Here is a 13,938-nt window from a genome sequence, read left to right as displayed (position 1 = left end):
AATGTCTCAAATAATTTTCTCATAATTTTCAATTTTTAGTCAAGCAGTTAACTTCACTAAAATTAGCTATTCCCAGACTTTAGATAATCTGCCCTATGTTGCCAAGGAGCATCTGCAATTTCCATTGCCATACAGATAGTAATATGGCTTGCTGTTCACACATTCAGTACTAATTCTTGTGATCTCATAGGTATTAAAATTGTCATATAATTAAGACGAGAAATTCCCAGCTCCAAGAATATCTCACCACTAGCAACAAAGCCCATTGTGGGGGGGAGATACTAAAAGGGGGGGGGAAAGGGCAGGGCAGGTGGGCCAAGTATTGCCCCTCCCCAGTGCCCCAATCTGGGTTGGAGGAGGGCTGGGAGGCCAGGCCTGGCATTGCCCCTTCCCTAGCACCCCAATCTGGGCGGGGGGAGGGCAGGGCAGCTGGGCCTGGCGTTGCTGCCTCCCCAGTGCTGGCTGATCGTGGTGGGGAAGGGCTGGGAGGCAGGCCTGTCCTTCCCATGCGTCTGCGCCACATAAAAGGTGAGTCGTCACCAATACGGATCACCTTTTATGTAGTAAGATGCTGGGTGTCCCTGTAAAGCAGGATTAGATATACAGTAAACCAATAAATATTTTTCGATGTTCGAAAATTATATGATGTTTGAAATGCAATAAATAAATACCAGATTACGTTCTCCACAACTGACATATTTCTACTACATGCAACAGAAATCTATTCTAGATTCATGATGACAAAACCAAAATCGGGTTCTATGGCTGTTCTTGTCAACTTTTTCTAGCTACCCTCTCATTCTGTCTTTCAAAAGAGGTTCAGATGGCTAACTTGGTTCTCCCATCCTCTGTTTTATCCTCACAACAACCCTTTGAGGAAGGTTAGGCTGAGAGCACTCATTTCGTGGCAGAGCAAGAATCTGAACCCAAGTTTAATTGAACACTCTAGCTACTACACCACATTAGCTCTTAGCAATCTTTCAGGGAATAAGATGCCATAACATGGTCATCTTAAATCAGTTTCCCCTCACTTGTAAACTTACTGAGGAAAGGAATTCTTTTGACTGTGAGAAATTTGTATTTATTTTGCCACATTTATAGTCCACCTTTATCACAGAGGCTTAAAGCAGATTACACATTGTAAATCTATGTGATCGATAGGATGAGATACCTAATGAGCAAAGTAGGTGCTAGGACTAGGATGTATAGAAATCTGAAATTCTCATGGATATGGCCTAATTTCATATTGCAGATTCTTTTTGACTTTTTTTTTAATCTTAAGGTCTTTGTCCCTTCATACCAATTCTAATAACATGCGATACATTCTAAAAAACATCTTGTTCCAGAATATCTGGTGCGGTTTTAAAGTTACGTTTCTGAGGATTCTTGCAGAACATTTCTGTTTTGAAAATGTTGGAGAATGGGAGGATCTTTTTACCCAGTCTTTCTACAAAATATTCTGCATAAGACCTTGCATTATCTTTAGTTATAACAACAACAACAACATTTGATTTATATACTGCCCTTCAGGACAACTTAACACCCAGAGCAGATTACAAAGTATGTTGTTATTATCCCCTCGACAATAACCCTGTAAGGTGGATGAGGCTGAGAAAGCTCTGAGAGAGCTGTGACTGACCCAAAGTCACCCAGCTGGCTTCAAGTGGAAGAGTGAGGAATCAAACACGATTCTCCAGATTAGAGTCCTGTCACTCTTAACCACTACACCAAACTGGCTCTCAAATTATCAGTTCTTTATAATGTGCTAATCACTGCTTCTCCCACAGATTAAAACTACCTAAATACTAACCTGGATTGAACTCTACAAAAGAGGAGCTGGAAGGGAAATCTGAGGGCATGAACAGAGGAGACCAAAGATCATAGTCTGTCCAAAAAAGGCAAATAACATGTACACAGGCCTGATTCACATCAGGGCCTGTTTGGTTTTGCTAATCAAAACCTTTTAAACACAAATAATGTATTCCTAAGAGTTGCACCCCTATAACTCTGTTTTGAATTGCACTGTAATAATAATGCGGGCAGCCTGGTTTCAATTAGCATTGCTGAGTGGGTGGCTGAAGGGTTAAATCTCCCCTCTCCCTCTCTGCATGGCCCTGACCCAAATTGCGGCTGTACTCAGAAATGGTTCTGAGCACATTGACTTCATCCTAAACCCATTGACTTCAACTGAATGGTGTAACTTTGCTTTGGACGGCACTGTGTTTCCAGCCAAGCATTGTTTTCATTGCAATGTCTTTTAGTTTTCTTAAACCACAACAAAGGCTGTGGAGGAATTCTCACAGAAAGCAAGCGATGGGCTACCCCCACCCCCGACCCCTTCTCTCCCACTTGGTTATCCACATTCGCTTTCATGAGCACAAGACCTTAAACTCCAGAGGAGGAGCCAGGGTAGTTCGTTACAGGAAAAATTAACTGGAGTCTTCTGGCACTTTATAGACTAACAAGTTTTAGTTTTGTTCTAGCATAAGTATTCGCGGCCTGTGAACGCTGCTGGGATAAAACAATGGTTAGTCTTTATGGTGCCTCAAGACTCCTGTTTTATTCCAAAGGGATATCATTGTAGCAAAAATGAACAATTGGTTTGTGGTGACTTTAAAGATGAAAATGTTTTTATTCCAATATAAACACTTGTGAATTGATATCTATTTTGTGGTGGGTAGCCATGTTGGTCTGCAGGAGAATAGCAAGATCCAGGTCCAATAGTGCCTTAAAGACAACTAGATTTTCAAGTTATAGAATCATAGGATTGGAAGGTACCTCTAGGGTCATCTAGTCCAACCCTCTGCACAATGCAGGAAATTCACAACTGCCCCCCTTCCCAACTGCCCCAGTGACCCCTGCTCCATGCCCAGAAGATGGCAAAGCACCTCCAGGATCCCTAGCCAAACTGGCCTGTGGGAAATTGCCATCTGACCCCAAGGTAGTGATCAGCATTACCCTGGGCATGTAAGAAGGGTCACAAGAACTAAGCTCTTACATGCTTGGACTCTCAAAAGCTCGTAACTTGGAAATCTAGTTGGTCTTTAAGGCACTACTGGACTTGGATCTTGCTATTCTATTTTGGAAATTCCACATCCTTTTTTCTTCCTTTTATCCTGATGTCCTTAGTCAAACCCTTAGCCTTTTCCCTCCTCAATTGTTAATTTTGTTTTGCTATTCCTTCTCTTTATCCAGTAAAATAATATGTATATCTGTTTTGGAAAAAGATAAATTTACGCCAGAAATACTTCCTAAGGAATCTACTTGTTGTGAGATATTTGGCGTAAACATACAATTCTGAGGACAGCTATAAAGATAGCATGCAAACCCTCAAAGGAAGGGCAGAAATCACTCTTTTCAGCCCCCCAAAAAGGAAAAATTAGGACATAGGAATGGGCTTGAAAAGGATCCCAAAAGAATTTTAATGACTGTTCACCACCCAGGTTATAAAAGTTATTTTTAGCTTATTTTGCAGAGAATTGGAAATGTGAGGTTCTCCAAAGAAATCTCTATCAGAAGATCCCATTTAAAGAAAAATGTCTTAACTGCAGTGTTGACAAGACCGTTATGCCGTGCGTGCGTGTGTGTGTGTGTGGCATGTGTGTGTTTGTGTAACCCAGCAAAATTGCACACCCCCTCCCTCCACTGACCTCCCTCAAAAGACCCTCACTCCTTCTGCTGAGGGTAGAGCATGGGTTCTCAGTTCTAGGGAGCTAGAGTATTTTGTAAGGGTGTCCTCCTAACTTTTAAGGGCATATGAACTCAACAAATCTAAACCTGCTTGGAATTAGTTCAACGAATCTCAAAAGCTGCAGGGTCACAACTGCAGCTGGGGATTACACTTTTGTCAGGGCACTGTGGTTTCTCGGACTGAAGCACGTCAGCTCTTCCACAATACTAGTTCCCAGAAATATTTAGCTGGGAGCATGTAACGTTAAACAAGTTTAAATGGATAGTATCAGCAAGGTTGCAGAATCATCACTGGGAATAAGAATCTACAAACTCACTGGGATATATAGTGTGTATGTGTGAAAGAGAAAGTTATTCTGGGAATTTTTGCTTAATTTAGGGTCTGTGCCTCTCCGGAAGCATCTAACGGTGTGGTTGTAAATGCAGCACTTCACCAGCCAAAGATGATGCCCTTGATGGGAGATGTCTCGCCTATGTCTGCCTTCAGAAGCCGTATCACTGTCCTCTTGATGGTTTTGTTCATGGCTTTCTTAACCAGTGGGCAAAAAGCATGTCAGAATGAATCCATCATGATTCTGACAGACAACATAGAGCTCCTGGTGAGTGATCAGTAATGGAAGTTTGCAGGGAAGAAGAGTAATCGGAAAGTTTATGTGGGAATCAGCCAAGCTGAAGAGGCCAGATTTTTGTTTTGCCAGAGCGCCTTCTATTCTCTCTTGGTAAAAGAACACCTTGTAGTTTGTCCTATTGCCACTCCCATTATCTCCCAAATTTGCCAACTGAAGCTGCATGAACCCCCGCTGGACTCCTACCACTAGCCCTCTTTTACGTGAGGCTATGTATGTCCCAGGCCGGTCGTGACTGGAAAGATGACCCACAGAAATCCTCTTTTTCTCTTTGGAACGCCTGTCTTTGCTGTGCTGGCTTTCTAATTGCAAGAAGTTATCCAACGCAGGGGAGAATTTCCAAAAGTCAGTCCTCCACCATGTGCAGCCTGAAGCGGGACACCCCATTTGACTGTCTGTTCTTGGCCCCCTTATTAGGGTTGCCAACACCAGATCAGGAAACTCCTGGAGATTTGGGGGTGGAAAGGGCAGGGTTTAGGGAGGGGAGGGACCTCCATGGGGGTATAGTGCAATAGAGTCCACCCTCCGAAGCAGCTGTTTTCTCCAGGGGAAACTGATCTCTGTGGTCTGGAAATCAGGTGTGAACTTGGGTCCTACCTGGAAGTTGGCAACCCTATTGCCACCCCCACTACCCTTCATTCCCCTGGCACCGCGTGTGACTAAGCAGCTGGCTATCTCTGAAGCGATGAAGGGAACATCTTGGGGACATTCTTGAAAACAAGCCTTGTTGATTCTCTCTATCTTTCTTTAGGGCAACTCCAGCTATTCAAGTCTGTACACCCCAGAAAATTTCACCGTGCGTATCTTCTACAGATGTTATATTATGGTGAGAAGGGAGCAGTCAGCAAAATCTCTCTCCAGCAAATGTCCATTTGGGGCAGGCCTGCCAAGCTCCCTTCCACTCCTTTTGAGAAAATCCCTCTGGCATCAGTCAACTAGCCTCAGCAATCTGCCTACTGATAAGAGCTGTCAAGATGCTGAGGCAGAGGTTCATAAATGGGGCAAGATACCATTTAAAAAGCAACGATTTGGGGGGATTTTTAATCCTGACATTCTATTACTGAAATAACTAACGCAAGGAGACCAAACCTAAGTAAAACAAAATAATCAAGTTAAAAAAGTGGAGGGGAGCAGCAAACCAGTAGAGCTAAAACTAGGAAACTAGGAAAAGATTCACCAAACACGTCGTAAAAAGAGAGGAAGTGAAATAAGTGGTGGTAAAATCAGCACCAGTTTTGTGTAGTGATTAAGAGTGGCAAGACTCTAATTTGGAGAGCCAGGTTTATAAATTGAATGTTGTTGTTGTTGTTGTTGTTGTTGTTGTTGTTGTTGTTGTTATTAAAACAAGCAAACATCCAAGTCCTTGTGAAGGAAGATGGCCATAGCCTATTCTAGGAGCAAGCCTGAAGGAAGGGGGAAAGGTGAACTTCCCAGGGCAGGGACTTCTGTGATGATGCCAAGGGCCTGCAATTTGTTGGGTTGGATCCTGTGGACCTAAGTCTGCTAGCAGATGCTCAGGGTCCAACCCATGAACACAGATGCTTCAGGAACTTACTGCTGAGTGGGCCCACTGTACTTTAATAATAACAACATTCGATTTATATACGCCCTTCAGGACAACTTAATGCCCACTCAGAGTGGTTTACAAAGTGTTATTATTACCCCACAACAATCACCCTGTGAGGTGGGTGGGCCTGAGAGAGCTCCAGAGAACTGTGACTCACCCAAGGTCACCCAGCTGGCTTCGTGGAGAAGTGGGGAATCAAACCCTCAAACCTGGCTCTCCAGATTAACCACTACACCGAACTGGCTTTGTGCTAGAACAGTACAGCCATGCCCCTCTGCCTAGCATCTGGTACTTGAGAGGTATACTGCCTCTGAGCATGGAAGTTCCCTTCAGCTACCATGGCTGCTAGCTGACAGACTAACCAATAATGGAACATTTAAAAGCTAGCTAAGCAGAAATCTCATTATCCCTTCACCATATTTTGTTGTGGGGAGGGGGGTGTCATTTGTACCTCTGGCCCGGAGTGCTCCCTGCCTCCAAGCTGATCTGACCGCTGCTGCCTCCTTTTAAGTTTGGTATTCCCTCCCCCACCCAGGAGATTTGCTATCCCAGCAACTTGAAGTGCTTCTGTGATGAGCTGGAGTCCTTACGGAAGGAGAAAGAGGAACACGAGGAAATCCTCTCTGGCCTCATCAGTCGCCTAACCAAGCTGAGGCTACAAGGGAAGAACTGTACAGATCAAGAGCCCCGGTGCCTGCGCTGCGAGTGCCACCCAGAGCGGCCGGTGTCCATTTTCCTACGTAAACTTCTGGAGCTGCTCCAGTGGAGTTGCAAGAAGCAGGTCACCATGCCCTGCACAGCAAAGGAAAGGGGAAAGTGTTGGCTGCTGAAATGACCCACGCACCCCCTGCAACCTATGCTGTGGAGGAAAGCTGGAGTGTCTCGCTCAGGTGTGCAATTCCCACAGCAGTCTGCTGGGGAGGACCTGCAATCTGGGTATCTTTTGCAGGATCTGCCCAATCCAAGCCAGGGCAGTCCCCTATTGTAGGGTGAAGACAGGGCCCTTTGGAAAATGGCATTTTGACTGGGAAGGGAGCCATCATTACAGACTGCAGAGGCCCAACCCCAAATTGGCCCAACTCACAATCTTGCAATACATCAGTCACTGCAACAGCCCAGGCAGCCATCATTCAAAACCAAACATCCAATATACTTTACATTGTGAGTTTTTAGTGCTGCTGGATCTTCATGGGGTTGGGGGCTGAAGGGAGAGTCTGGGAGAGCCATGGTCCGTATTGATTGATTATTCATTTACTATGTTTAAAAAGGCTCTGGAAAAACCTGGACATAGTTGTATGGGGAAGAGCCACAGGATGAAGTCTGAGTAATGCTAGTCAACCGGCTATGCTGGCACATGGATGCCGGCCACACTATTGGGCACGCTCTGTTGGGGATGTGCTGAATTAGCAATGGAGGCAGGCGCACTGTCAATGTGCTTATGGCTGATTTTTTGCTCTCTGAACAAGGACTGGCACTGGAGCTGCGCCTGGAAGAAGCTGCACCCAGGGGTTCAACTAAATGAAAGCAGGAAGAAGAGCACCCTCGCACGACCACTGGCTTAATGGATAGGTAAGCAGCATATCTCTCAATAGTCTACCTTTTGTCCATTCATCCTTTGCTGAGCTTATTTCAACACTGGGCTCTTAGAGCACAGCTGTAGCTTTACTTTCCAAATATCAGAATAAAGTGGAATTGGAAGTGAACTTCCCCATGGCTTGAATATAGCATTATTGTCACGCCCATCTCATCGTCTAAGGCAGAACTGGAGTGAGTGGCCAGGCCGACCCAGAAAGTCAGCTGAGGAAACCAGCTTGCCTGCCTCCCGCCCTGCAGTGTGTCAGTCCAGGGGGACTTTTGCGGATGGATCCAGAGCTTCACTACAGATGTCAGAATTCCAGGATTATGAAAAACGAATACCTCTTGCAAGGCCTTCTCCATGCATTTTCCAAACATAGAAATGCCTTTGAGGAAAACGCCAAAAACATGAGCGTTTCCCGCCCCCCCCCCTTCTGCAAATGTGAAAAGGGAACATTCTGATGACACCACTCAGTGTTACTCGCTTAGCTGGCATGCCTACAGCGTGACATGACTACAGTGGTCCAAGCAATGGTCACCTCTAGGTTGGATTACTGTAACGTGCTCTACGCTGGGCTTCCCATGGGCCTGATCCGGCGGTTACAGCTGGTACAGAATGCAGCAGCGCGGGTCATTGCTGGAGCACCGGTGTGGGAGCATATTACACCGGTGCTACGCCAGCTGCATTGGCTGCCAGTGGAGTACCGAATCAGGTTCACGGTTTTGGTGTTAACCTACAAAGCCCTATGCGGACTGGGACCAACGTATCTGAGGGACCGTCTCTCACCTTATGAGCCCCGGAGGACTCTCCGCTCTGGCGGAAAACATCTTTTAAGTGTCCCTGGCCCTAGGGAGGCCTGCCTGGTATTGACCAGGGCCAGGGCCTTTTCGGTCCTGGCCCCGGCCTGGTGGAATGCTCTGTCTTGCGAGACAAGGGCCCGGCAAGATTTGCTTGCATTTCACTGGGCTTGTAAGACAGAGCTATTCCGCCAGGCATATGGCTAACGCCGGGCAGTGCCCGCCCCCCCCCCCCCGTGAAGGGGGGGGTTAAACCATCACCCCTATGCAAACACAGAGGCATGTATGAACCACTATGCAGCATGAATTGTTATATTTAATGTTTTTAAATATTTTTAAATGTATTATTTAATGTTTTTAAATGTTTTTAAACATGTTTGTATTTGTTATCTGCCCTGAGCCTGCGAAAGCGGGGAGGGCGGAATATAAATATAATAAATTAAATTAAATGCCAGTCAATTTTTAATGCAGGTCTCTCTCTCTCTCTCTCTCTCTCTCTGTGATATGTCACTTGCACTATTTCACTATTGTCAACAAATAGAACTGAAACATTTTTTTAAAGTTTCCACATTTACCAATGTAAGCCTTGTAAAAATACTTGTTGGAAGAAAACACTTCCCTTTAGAGGTTGCCTTGCAGTGGGTCAGATGCAGGATGGCAGATGGAGGCGGAGGGGGTGAAAGATCTGAGAAAGGGATGTCCAAAAAGAGTGGAGTGCCTGGAGAGTGGGCCTTCTGAGGAAGTGTTTCTGCTGCTGTGAGGAACCTTTAGTTTTTGGAGCCGTAAAGGGAACATTCTCCATCCTGTCTCCACAGTACCCTGGAGCATGTGAGGGGAAGCTCAAAGACTGAGACTCAAGTACGCTCTCATTGTGGATTTAGGACTTCTGAATTTATTTTATGGACAACAGTGCTTGTTCAAAACTCCAAGTTTTATTCCCCTGGTTTACCACCTTCTCACCTTTAAATAAAGGTTTTATTTGTGCAAAAAGCAGTTCAGGGATGAATGGGGCATGCATACTCCTATGCCCAGAAACCTGGCCCTTTTTAGGCTAAAAAGGGGTTATACAAGCAAGAAATAATAAAACAGTTCCTCCTCTGTACCCTGTTAGCATAACTGGGCTGGGCCTCTAATAAAATATATCCTAATTGCATTTTCTGTGTGCAATCTCACACTATTAAAAATAATGGAGAGGAGATTGCATTGCAAGACATCTGAAAACAGCAGCACAGCTAGGAGAGGCTGGGGCATTTCCAGTCATGCCTCTCCTCCTGGCAGACGTATCAATAGTGCTTTTACCCATCACAATAGACAGGCTAGCACAGCAACTCCATTCTAAGCCAAAACTATCACCAGAAGCCAGTTCTGAGAAAAAACGGAAGACCTATATGGAAAACACTGGTCTGCAAGGGTTTGGCAGGGACATTACCTGGATTCTCTGTGAGAACTACGTGGACATAGGATAGCAATTCCAAGCCAAGTAGCTTGTGCAGAAGGAGCCTGCATCTCTCACCCCGTTCCATTTATTCTTTTACCAGCATCTCATCTATCTGATTTTTTGGTTACTCCCATTCCTTTTAAACAATGTGATAATCACCTGTAAACCTTATCAGAATTTGCTAGTTTAATTTCTGTTTTTTAAAAAAAATCTTCTTAGGACTGTTGTGTTTCTGATGCACACTCATCCACCTTGGATTGGCCTCTTCAGTCCCCAGAAGAGACGCAATTCAAAAACATCAACATCAGTCAAAGGGTCACTGCAATTCCATCACCTTACAGTTGCTGGACGGTTGACATATACAGTTCAACGTGAGTTCAAATTACAGTGATTTGCAGGAGGTTTGGGGCTACAGAAAGGAATTCTTTCTTCACGACATACATGATTAATTGTGGAGCCCAGGACCACAAGATATGGGAAGCTTACAGGGAAATTTCTGCAAACAACTCGTAGCTATGATAGCTAATGTGCAAGCCTCAGTCCTAACTCTTGAGTATCTGATTCTGGAGACTATAACAGGGAGCAGCTGTTGCTGCTATGTTCTGTTTGCAAACTTCCAGAGGCATTTGGCTTGGAAACAGCGTGCTGGGTTAGACGCATATTGCCTTGATCCAGCTAGAGTGCTTTGGTGTTTTTAGGACTAGTCCAGTGGGGCTTTACTCTGAGCCACGTTTCTTTGTGAATTCACAACTTTGTAGTACTGTGATGCTGCCATGCAAATCAGAGATGTTCCTTCCTTCACAAAACCTTGCTCTCCCCCACCCCTCAGCGGGTTTTGAAACACACGCTGACTTGGACGTTGCCTTTTGGACAGCACTTCGCTCATCTTCCCCTCTGGAGAGATGTGCAATTGCTTGTCTGTTGTGTGCCAGCCAGTTTCCTAGCAAATAATGACTGTTTGATCTTGGCTGCAATTTGATGGTGCTCTAATGTTAGAGCTGTTTTGGCTGCCTTTAGGTTTCTCTTTCCTGTCTTCCTTCCCTCCTTTGCATGCAAATGATTTCTACTCTGAGGAGGAAAAGGGGGGGCAGAATCCCTTCACTGTGAGGGCTGCAATGCAGGTCAGTCTGGGTCATTCCCTCTCTCTCCATGAGTGGATAATTAATGGGAACTAACACCGCAAGTCTTGATTTGGATGTGCTCACAGACTTCCTGAGAAGCCAGTACAAAGTATCTGCCAGAAAGACTGACATCCAGAACAGGGACGAGCCAAGGCAGAGTCAAAAGCCAGAGGGCTGACCGCCCCCACCCCCCCCCACCCCCCAAAAAAACTTTTGCAAAATATGCAGAGCAAAAAGGCAAAGATTCAGGGACATCCTCTATCCAGAACCCCGGTTCCTCCACACTAACAAAAATTAAAAGTCTGCACTGGGAAAGGATTACTTCTCCAACTGCCTATACAGGTTTATTTTGCTTAAGTTAACATGTTTACTGTTTTGCAAAACTTATTCTGGTAAAAAGCCAAGGGCTATGCAAGGACTTAAGTCCTCCTCCCCCCATCTTACCTAGTTCATCCTTCTGGCTTCTGTGATTTCATCTGGGATTGCAAACACATTTTAAACAATACCTTTGCAACCAAGATGAGAACCTTAGTTGTGTTTTTGTTTTTTATGGAAGAAAAATTCAAAAGAATCATAATTCTTCAGCCATATGACATTTATGTTACAGCAAAATGTGCCTCTCTATCCACCCTCCCCTGCTCCTGGCAAGTGCACGGCTGGTAGGATGGAGACAATATCATGTGTCTGTACATACACACATGGTTTCTGGAGCTGAATTTACATCCCCCAGAGACTTCCAGCATCAGCTTGATGACCTTGCAATATTATTTATTCTTTGTTATCTGCAGACTCTATAAAACAGGGCATTACACTTTTCCCCCCTTGTGGAGTAAGCAGGATTCCAGCTGTCCCTTGTTAAAAGCAATGGCAGTCTGTTCTGCCCTGTCAGGATTTCTCCTCCTCTGACTGATTCCCTCTGGAGCTTAAGTCTCTGTAGCAGAAAAGCCCATCTGGCAAGACCTTCTTTCAGAGAACCTGTGGCCAGAACAGTGAAATCCCCAGAGATTCAGTTCCAAGACTGATCACACAGATGTGGCCATCTGTACCCTTTCCCATACTTCTTCCTGGATGACTAGACAAACCAGCCAGGGCCTTTGGGCTGCTCAGAATTTATTCCTTGGAGAAATCCCAGCTCCTCAAAGACTCTGTTTTATTGACAAATGATATCTTTTCTTGCATCTGAGTGTAGTATCCTTTGCTTTGTTTCTCCAGGGTGAAAGAAGACCCAGCACAGTCAAAGAAGATGAAAATGAACACATTATCAGTGCCAGCTGCTTTCTCACTATTTCCCTGTGGCCTGGATTTGATACCTTTCTTTTGTTTGTGCTGCTGTCCTCTATTGCACAGTGGATAATGGAACATTGTCTTGTCTTGCACATTGAAGGTGCTATGTCAACACATCACAGTGGAGCAGAATAAAAATAATGAAAATGGAACAAGGTCACAGTCTAATTGTTGACAGCATAGGGGATGGAAAGAAAACATGAAGAAGTGTGATCTTATGTTAGGATTGGCATGGGGTGATACATAAGCACCTTGCTTCTTTAAATGAAATCTAGTCCTTAGGGCCAGATGAATTGCATCCTAGGCTATGAAAGGAACTTGATTATGTGATTCAGAGCCTCTATCTACCATCTTTGAGAATTCTTGGAGAATGCATGAGGTGCCAGAAGAATGGAGGTGGGCAAATGTTGTCCCTATCTTCAGGAAGAGGAGAAAGGAGGAGCGGGTAAATATTGACCTGTCAGTTTGATGCCCATACCTGGAAAGATTTTAGAACAAATCACCATTAGTCAGTACTTGAGCTTTTAGAAAAGATGGCTCTGATTACTAAGAGCCAGCATGGGTTCCTCAAGAAGTTATGTCTGACTAACCTTATCTCCCTTTTTGAGAAAGTTACTACTTTGGTGGAATGCAGTGGACATAGTTTGTCTTGATTTCAGTAAGGCTTTTGATAAGGTTCCACGTGATAATTCTGGTTGACGAGTTGGTAAAACGTAGTTTAGATCCTACAACTTTTAGGTGGATTTGTAACAGGTTGACAGACTACATCCAAAGAGCGCTTGTAAATGGTTCTTCATCCTCTTGGATGTGCCTCAGGGAACTGTCCTGTCCCCTGTAGTGTTCAATATCTTTATAAATGACTTGGATGAAGGAAAAGAGGGGAGGGAGTGCATTAAATTTGCAGATGATACTAAATTGGGAGGGGTAGCAAAGACAGAATCAAGATACAGATTTGACAGGCTGAAAAACTGGGCTAAAACTAACAAAATAAATTTCAACAGAGATAAATGTAAAGTTCTGCATTTAGTAGGAAAAATCAAAGGAGGGCAACAAAAATTGTGAGGGTTCTGGACACCCTGTGAGGGAAGGTTGAAGGAGTTCGGTTATGTTTAGCTTGGAGAAAAGGCAACTGAGAGGTGATATGATAGCCCTGTTCAAATATTTGAAGGGTTGTCACATAGAGGATGGAGTTATTTTCTGTTGCTCCAGAGGATCGGACCAGAAACAATGGGTTAAAATTAAAGCAAAATAGTTTTTGGCTAAACGTTAGGAAGAACTTCCTGACAGTTAGAGAGGTTCCTTGGTGAAACAAGCTTCCCCCGGGAGGTGGCACGCTCTCCTTCCTTGGAGGTATTTAAGAAGAGGCTAGACGGCCACCTGACAGCTATGGTGATTCTATGACTCAGTATGAATTTAGGCAGATTGGGAGTGGGAGGGCAGGAAAGGATTAGCCAGTGCTAAGCTCCTGTGGCCTTATATTGAATCAGACTGTTAGTCCAGAATTTTAAATGAATAGAAAAAAATTAACATTTTAACATTCCTTCACATCACTAATTAACTCATCCTTTTAACTAGAGGTGCAGAGGATTGAACGTGGGACCTTTTCTACTCCAATCAGATGCTCTACCACTGAGCCACAGCCCCTCAAAATTATATGAGCAACAAAATTATATGAGCAACAAACAGCAAGGTTGCTAATTATACATCAGGTTCCTTGAACAAGTGCCTGTTGCACCCAGCCTCAGCACATTTTTTGTCAAGAGTAGGGAGTGCACTGTTAGCTAGCCAAGAAGCATAGTTTAAAAAGACAGAGCTGGCGGAGATTGCTCTTCAGAGGGT

The 13,938-nt window shown here is 44.5% G+C and overlaps 1 long non-coding RNA gene across 1 annotated transcript; it reads left to right on the top strand.

Annotated features, from left to right (window-relative positions):
* Nucleotides 1-6,372: 6,372 nt before the first annotated feature.
* On the top strand, nt 6,373-12,244 carry LOC129343738 (uncharacterized). Its single transcript, XR_008598325.1, has 4 exons — nt 6,373-6,773; nt 7,350-7,452; nt 9,914-10,065; nt 12,028-12,244. It is a non-coding gene; the product is annotated as an uncharacterized LOC129343738 (long non-coding RNA).
* Nucleotides 12,245-13,938: the final 1,694 nt, after the last annotated feature.

The sequence above is a fragment of the Eublepharis macularius genome, chromosome 15 (genome assembly GCF_028583425.1).
Source record: "Eublepharis macularius isolate TG4126 chromosome 15, MPM_Emac_v1.0, whole genome shotgun sequence".
Taxonomy (NCBI): domain Eukaryota; kingdom Metazoa; phylum Chordata; class Lepidosauria; order Squamata; family Eublepharidae; genus Eublepharis; species Eublepharis macularius.
This window is presented reverse-complemented; position numbering and strand designations above follow the sequence as displayed.